The sequence below is a fragment of the Adiantum capillus-veneris genome, chromosome 28 (genome assembly GCF_014529385.1).
Source record: "Adiantum capillus-veneris isolate H3 chromosome 28, ASM1452938v2, whole genome shotgun sequence".
NCBI classification, from domain to species: domain Eukaryota; kingdom Viridiplantae; phylum Streptophyta; class Polypodiopsida; order Polypodiales; family Pteridaceae; genus Adiantum; species Adiantum capillus-veneris.
Genome location: NC_140958.1, coordinates 29,561,732 through 29,570,392, shown reverse-complemented (window position 1 = coordinate 29,570,392; position 8,661 = coordinate 29,561,732). Strand labels below are relative to the sequence as shown.

General features: G+C 43.0%; 1 pseudogene; it reads right to left on the bottom strand.

The window, feature by feature from the left end:
• Window positions 1-4,654: 4,654 nt before the first annotated feature.
• Window positions 4,655-8,449, bottom strand: LOC147420227 (uncharacterized; annotated as a pseudogene).
• Window positions 8,450-8,661: the final 212 nt, after the last annotated feature.

The following is an 8,661-nucleotide window of genomic DNA, read 5'->3' as shown; positions in this document are numbered from 1 at the left end:
TGAGCATGTCTACAATGCCGATACTCATGTGTAATCGATGTGGCATAGATCATTTGATTGCCCAATGTCCAAATAATCCAAATGCACAGAAGATTACGCCGTTAAACTTGATTGACGTTACCGAGGATCCATCACAAAGTACACATGTGGTACCAGTAAACGTACTCACACAATTGATGCTCCAAAAACAAAATTATATTCTTGAGGAAAGAGACACGGCATCAATTGCCCAATCTCAGAAAAAGAAGAAAACACGAAGAAAGAGATCGCAAAAAGCCACCAAGTCAGACCCCAATTCAAAGACCAACATAGGGACTGTTGAAGACCCCGTATATGTGAACGACGCTGAAGAGGATTCGGATTCAAGTGAAACCACGGAGACCAAAATGACCACTAAGATAGAAACCAACAAGGAAGATCTTCATGAGCCACAATGGCCAGGATCCAAAAAGAAGATAGGAACTTATCCAAACCCTACAGAGGAGATTGAGCGAGTCACGCAATTAAGGATTTTGGTAGAAGATACCCAAAGGGATCTAGAACCATCACCTAGGAAGATCCAGATTACAGACACCGTGTTCCCTACGCAGCAACAACTTCACCAAGACCATAGACCCTTAGCCATACCTAGTGTCATCCAAGAAGAAAGTGACTTAAAGTCATGGGAAAGTGGGCGTACTCACTTCTTGATGGAATGAATGTTTACATAGGGACTACTTGATCCTATTGAAGAAATGGAGATCCCATCTTCCCCACGTCAAGGGACTCAAGGCCAAAAGGTGCCGTTAAACATTGCCAAATTGATGGATTTCATGTCTTCAGAAGTTAGAACCACCATCATGTCCAAACTATATAAAGACCCTGAGCTAGTCTGAGCTCTTCAAGCCTTCCTCAATGGAGAACTAAATTTTGGGCTACCACAATTTGCACAGATGGATGGGGCTGGGGAGATGCCAATAGAGGAGGAACACTTAGATCCACAACCCAACCTAGATGAGAACCTTGTTATAGAAATACATGTTAACAAGTTGGGACAATACTTTGAGGGTGATGAATCCAATGCAACCATACCAATCACTACTAAGGGATTAACTATGAAGGAAATCCTTGATGGTGGCGCTGGGGTTAGCATTGTGACTAAAAATTGCTGGGAAACTATAGGAAGACCTCACCTTGCGACCACAACCATAGTAGTGAAGATGGCCAATGGGTCTATTGTTAAACCTATTGGGATGCTAGAAGATCTCAAGATCAAGGTCTTTGGACATATAATAAGGATTACCTTCATTGTTATGGATTTCTCCAAACACACTATGGCATCAGAGATGATCTTAGGACGTCCTTTCATGAGGGAAACAAAAATGATGCATGACTGGTCTAAAAACCATGTCTACCTGCAGTTCCAAGATTCTGTCATTCGAGTGGATCTTGTGACGGGTCGAGCACATCCTCTAGGAAACAGGTTTATAATTGATCATAGATCTGACACCACAATTCACTCGGCCCCATTGCAGTTTTGTTACACGTGTAAAGCGGACACTGATGTTGGGGAAGATTCTCCTTATATGGATGTACTACCTGGGATGACAGAGTGAGACAATGTGGATTGAATCCACCTAGCAGAAACCATAGACACTTGGGGAAATAGGGGGACGACCTGGGTAACACCTGAGGGGGATGAAATGCCACCACTAATACCCTTAAATATGCTAGAAGCAATGCATATAGCTTTTGACAAGACTCATCCTAATATAACAAAGAAAACATACAAGTTGGTTCCTAAAGCTTCTTTAGCGACCATAGCTAGTGCTAAAAAGCAAAAGCCTTGTAAGAAATGTCCCACTCACTCCAAGAAATGTAAGAAAACGTGGCGTTGGATTCCTAAACGACTATTGGAAGTGCAAGGCTACTATAAAGGAAATGATCAAATCTGGGTGCCAAAACGTAAATTGTGCTCTTACTTGTCACCGGGCCCATGTGAGCTCAATCCCGTAGCTCCAAAACGAATCGACAATCGCGGAAAGGAAAAAATCATGGAATGCTACACACCCGCTCCAGAGCTAGTTTGGGTACCAAAGAAAAAACAATTTATTCCACCTAGCTCAGGAAGGGGGAAGTCCCATGAAGCTTCCAACTCCTCATGTAATGCATCCATAGAGGTAAAAGCTTCTCAATAGCCTCCACCTACAATAGTGGACCTCCATAAAGTAACAAAGGAATCCACACCTCCCAGTGTTCAAGAATCACCTGATGAACCACTTCAAGTTCAATCCTGGGAGAGTACCTTACCACCCTTACAACTCGACGAGGCACCTAAGGTAATAGAAAACTACTGGCAAAAATCCCCACCTATTACTAACTGGAACAATTGGTTTCAAAGGGTGATAAGCTCATTGCAAACGGTATGATCTACCCAAGGAAGGGGGGAGTATTTGTTGATAGTCATCATTCACTTGCTTCCCTCTCAACCTTCCTCCCTGACCTCTCGATCTCCAATCTTAGGGAATGTATATATAAAGCCTTATACTCACAAAAAAGAAAAAAAAAAGAGCAAGAGCAATTAGAAAACAAGTATGCACAATAGAAGTCATAACATTGACTAGACCTATACATTCACATTCGGTACACTGAAACAGAAACTTATGTCATCAAACACCTTTGATCCTCATCACTCAAGTGATGGGGGGTAGGTAGAATTATTACAATAGGAGTGTTTCTGTTTTAGAGTTGAGTGATTAGTAAAGTTCCTTTTTCCCACTGATGTGCCTCCTAGAGGTATTCTTTGTGTTTCCTAGTGTGTACAGGAACGTGTTGCTGTTGTTAGGATTTGGACCTTTATGGAATCTTTCTCTCGTTCACACTTCAAATCAAGCACGACCATCAACACAAACAAGTGTTTCTTGTCCATTAGCATTGCCCCTTATCTTTTTTGCATCCATCTTTGTATGCTTTGATTGTGATTGGTAGCATAATATTCTTCGCATTTGCTTAGTATCAAACATTAAATTCAATGTAATTTTTTATCATAATCACTTATCTAGGCTTAAAAATCAAGCAGTCCGACTAAGATAGTTTAACCAAGCTAGGTGTTAGAGATCTTCTCTTAATACCATGGGGAACGCCTTCCTAATAATTAATGGTTACTTAGGTTCTTAATCCGATTTAGGCAGCATTGTGTGAAATGTACTAGGGCTGCTTGACCCTATTGACCTTTAGCTTAAGTATTATAAAGGGAGTTTACTAGTGTGATGAGTCTGGGGAGGTGTAACAATGTTATATGACCCGCCAAAGTTACAAAATTAAAATGTTGAAAACGAACAAACAAAAAAGCAAAGTGCCACAATGTAAAATCTTAAGCTGGAAGAGAAATCTCAGCTTGATTTGGTACTTCACTCACATGTATCGCCTATGGCACTAGAGCCCTAGAGGTTCCCAGTGTGGGCGCTTTTCCTTGAAAAGCAAAAAACCCAAGGCATACAAAATAAGCACACACATCAAAACTAAATCAATGAGAAAAGACTTTTTGGGGGTCAAAGAAAAAGTAATGAGTCAGGCAATGATTTCATGAGAAATTGCTTTTATCGTAGCTTAACTACAAGGTCTTCTAAGTATAGCTTCTAGTCAACCCTCGAACATGAAATACTTGGCTCTCGCGATTAAACAACTCAATTGACCAGAGAAAATTAGGAAGCTTACACATGGTATTAATAATCGATCTTTAGTGCCTTTCGATCGTTAAATTAGCGACCCCCGACTTGTTTAATTTTTTACCTTTACAGCTGTTTATGCATTTGATTATATTGCAATTTAATGTTTATTGCTGACAAATAGTTTAAAATTCTGTTACCAATCAGATTGTCTGCCTACAACTGCATCTGCTTTTTAATTGCTTATGAGAATGCAATTACTGTGCCAATGTTGTTTAGTTTTGCAATGACTGAAGAAGGCTAGGGACATTCATCTCAAATGCTCTTCCACTTCGACGAACGAGCTTCAACTCAATAGCTTCCGAGGATGGAATCTAATCAGGAAGGGGGGCATGTTAACCCTCACAGCCCACGGACACCATATCACCTATGATGGATGTTGTATTATTTACTTGGTAGAGTCAGGTACCGGGCTTGTCGGTCCAATAGGAAAAGGGTAAGAGTGATCGCCGATGAGAGGCGCACTCTAACTGGAACATTCAAGGGATTAGTTGGCTAAGCATGGGCGCCCAAGTGTGAATGGGATGAGCTCATATAAAAGTCAACTAAACCTAAAATTCACTCATTCTTTCATTTGTGCAATTGAAGAGTGCTCTTGCTCCATCTCCGTCTTCTTCTTCTTCATCTCCTTGTGTGTGTGTGTGTGTGTGTGTGTGTATGCGTGAAAGAGAGAGAGAGAGAGAGAGAGAGAGAGAGAGAGAGCGATCGAGCATTGCGGTAGCACGACGGCAGGGAGGCGGTTGAGCGCGGCGTAGCAGCGTCTCCTTCTTCTTCGCGGCGAGGAATCCTCCACGAAGCAAGCGTAGAGCGGTGAGTAACACACCATCGTCATCTTTGAGCTTACTAGTTTAGGCTTGTTGTGTGCTTGGAGCCATTTTTGCCTCGCACGCGGTGTATCGGCAAGTTCCTTGCATTGACACGTGCGATATACGCGCACAATATTTCATTCATTGATTCACCTTTGAAAGAAAGTGCAAGCTTAGATATAGACCCAAAGTAGTCACCCACAAGACAATATAACCATTAACTCCATCATCCATAGTATTGTTTGCAGAATAAAGATACAAAACTGACAAAAGTAAATTGATGAAAGTAAATCAATGACAATTGTACACATCATAGGCAAAATCACTTGATTGTTAAACTTTGCAAATGTAACAGTTACAACACCATTGTTATTATTGAAAAAATATACATGGTTTTCAAAAAGACGTATAAACGTCATCTCATGATACATATCCTATGACAAAAGGAAACTAATGCTATCTAGCTACGGCTAGACTGACGTCGTCTAATCAGATGCCTCATCGCGTCCAAGTGGCGTATGTATCGGATTTTGCAAAAGAAAACAATAAGACAGCTTTCTGTAAGTATAAACATATAGTGACATTTATAAAACAATACAACAAATAGAAAAGAGTAAACCATAATACTAACCATGTCGTCGTAAGAACTCAGAATGTCCATCAGAGCGTTTAAGCCATTCCTGCCTGCATACTCGCGCTCGTACGGTGCGGGGTCACATCCTGTCATCGACCACTGTCAAAACATATAAAAAATCCATTATGTTAGAATTTAAAAACCCCTAAACTCTAAACTATCAAACCTAAAGAGCAATGCAAAAACACTTGCAAAATCGGCCTCAAATGATGCCCACCCGCCGCTCCCCAAGTGGTGCGAGATTCTTGCCTCTACTCGCGCTCTGGCTGCCTCCTTTTGTTGCTTCCACTTGTCGGGATTCTTGCGTGCTGCTTTCTTCGCATTCTTCCTATCTTCTTTGGCCAGCCAATCTGGTCTGTTCCACCCATGCTTAATTGCTTTTTGCACTTCGGAACGCTTGTGCTTGCAGTATTCGCGCATTCGAACCTTCATCAAATCTTCATTGAAGCGATCATCCCGTGTTAGAACGGGAAACTCGTCATGAAGCATGTTGATGACTCTGTCTTTTAAATCACTTGGTACTTCACTCCAGGTGTTTAGTATGTAGTGTCTAAACACCTGAGCACAAAGACCCCGCATGCGCAAGATCACCTTCTTGCCTTCATCATCCAAGATGATGCCGCTGCTGAAGTCGACGGAGTAAGGCAAGCCCTATTGCCAGTGATGCGTGAACCTAGGTGTCCCGATAGGGGTCTCTAGCGGCGTGTCAACAAGGGTATGGACGTCAGGTGTCTCCACTGGAGTCTGGGCCCCGAAGCGAGGAGTGTCGATTGGACTGACTCTTGGAGCAGTAGCTAGTGGTGTGTAGCCGCTAGGAACCGCCGTCAGCCGAACAAAACTTGGTGTAGATGGCGATGTCGTGGCTGGCGTGGAGGCAGGAAAAGAAGGGGAGGGTAAAGAGCCTCGTCGAACACGAGGCAGTGTCAAGGCATCGATGGTGGCATCCCCACAACAACGGCCACCACCACCACTAGAGCGCCGGTACCTAGACGAGTGTGAAGATCGTCTTGTCGACACCGAAGCTTCGGAGCGCACTGAATGCTCTGAAACAGAGGGAGACGCTAACGGAGTAGGAATGTGTGATGGTGCGCCAGAGCAATGACGCTACACGTACCACTGTCTCTGCTCGCATGACAAAGAAGAAAGAAACTGCTCATCATCCATATCTGCATTAAACACACGAACATTTAAACTTAATATTGAATGAATGCAGAAGAAAACATGGAAAAGTAGAGAGAGAGAGAGAGATAGAGAGAGAGAGAGAGAAAGAGAGAGAGGGGACTCATAAAGGGGGAGGGATTCCTGTGTAGAGAGATTTCATTGAATTTTTGTGAATTTGTAAAAGCACTGCGCTCCGGGTGCGATGGAGACTGAAGCTGCATCGCGAAGTTCTGCTCATAGAAGTTGCTTGCCCCACCACTAAATTTAATTGATCGGGTGAAAGAGACGCTGAGAAGCAGTAGTAGTTCTTCTTAGTGTCTCTTTCACCCTATCAGCTAGATCTAGTGGTGGGACGAGCAGCATCTATATTGAGCAAACCAGCTTCTTCAGTCTCCATCCCACTCGGAGCGCATTGCTCGTCGTCCCTGCTTGTGAGAACATACCTAGAGCATACGTACCTGGAGTGGATGCAAAGACCATTAAATACAATGACGCATATAGACAAAAATGGACAAAAAGCCACATGAATACAATATACATTATAAAACGGAGCTAGATTGTTCAAATACAATATTTATGGTTTTAAGAGGTCTCTATCTCATCCTCGTAAAGCTCAACATAACTTACTATATCTATATAGAGCTCTCCGTTAACACATATGTCCTCCGTTTCATTTTGTAGATCCTCTACATGCACCCCATAGAAAGTAGCAGCTTGATGCTCATCTGGCACCACCTCAACGGCTTTTGATTGAGAATCTTTTCCGATCTCCTCCATTGATGCCATTGTGATTGGCACATGGTAGCCTTCATACGTCCGTGCGCTATGAGGGGCTACCTCTATGACGTACCACCAGTTTGATGCAGACTTTGTAGGATGAAATATCACCTGCCAGAGCCACATAACTTACCTGAGAGCTTCCAAGCACATAACTTCTAAAATTGGATGTTAACTATTTACATACTTACTTGTTCACAATGCTCGGGTAGTACGAAAGTGTCTCTTAGGTCAGTCCATTTCTTAGTTGAATCCACCTCAAGAAAACCAGACTCCCCTCTACACACAGTAGCGTTGCAAGATTTCTGCCTATTGGCCAGCGTCAGAGTCCGACGAGTTATAATTGGCAAAAACTCGATCTATTTAATAGATGGATCGAACTCACCAAATTCACGAACGTGCTGCAAAGAAACGCGTCTTGTCCGTCGCACAGCATGCTTGCAAGGACATAAGATCCTCGTTGAGAGATAGGTGTTTCAGTTGGACGGCCCCACATCCTCGTCACTACTCATAATGAGGGTAAAAACCTTATAACCTGGAAAACAAATTCAATCTTCTATTGGCATTCTTCGTCTTCTCTCTCTCTCTCTCTCTCTCTCTCTCTCTCTCTCTCTCTCTCTCTCTCTCTCTCTCTCTCTCTCTCTCTCTTTGTTCACACTGTAAACTACCTCACATTCTCTAGTCATGTCCAATCCCCGCACACCTCGATCTAGAGTTGCACGGAGATTAGAACCACCGGGTTATAATCTCGTCTTTATTGGTCAATGCCTATATTTGTGGGTACAAGAAATCTACACACCCACGTCTACATGATAGTGCATGTAGTGGACGAAACCCCTTTGCCTCTTCTTTAGCTGTAGCCTTTCACAACTTCTTAACATCTTTTCATGGTAGATCTTTTCACCGCTCATCTAACTCTAATTTTTTTACCATAACCTTGAAGGTAGACTCTAATATAAAAACTCGATCCAAAATCTAATCTTAAATCTAACCTAATTGAACATGTGGTGATTCGCTCCATTGAAGGGTAAAAGACAGACTAATGAGGCTACTAGCTGCGTAGATGTGAATGGGCCTCACATATACAAATACTTCAATGCAAGAGTTTAATAATCTCACCTCTCCACCCCATCGATCTATGACCCAGGTGATGGGACAAAATCCTCCTCGAAGCTGGCCAGCTGCCACTCCCCAGGTGACGCGATAATCCCGTCTTGATGCGAACTCTTGCTGCGTCCCTCTGTGCCACCACCTGTCTGGATTGGTCGTCCTCTCCTCCCTGATACCCCTCCACTCCTCTCTTTCAAGCCAGTCAGGTCTAGCATCTGTGCATCTGACCTTCGGTGCTTCATGTAGTTGCGCATGCGTCTCCTCATCCAAGCATCATCAAATGTATTCTCCAGAGAGGGAACTGGAAACTCCCGATGCAGTGTAGCAATAAGATAATCCTTGAGGCTTTATCCTGAGCACTCCAAGAGACCATGACAGACTACAGTGTGTCAAAAAAACCTGTCTACATAATTGTCATATGCGGCCCATCACCTGCTTCCCCTCAGGGGTCATAATGATCTCATCG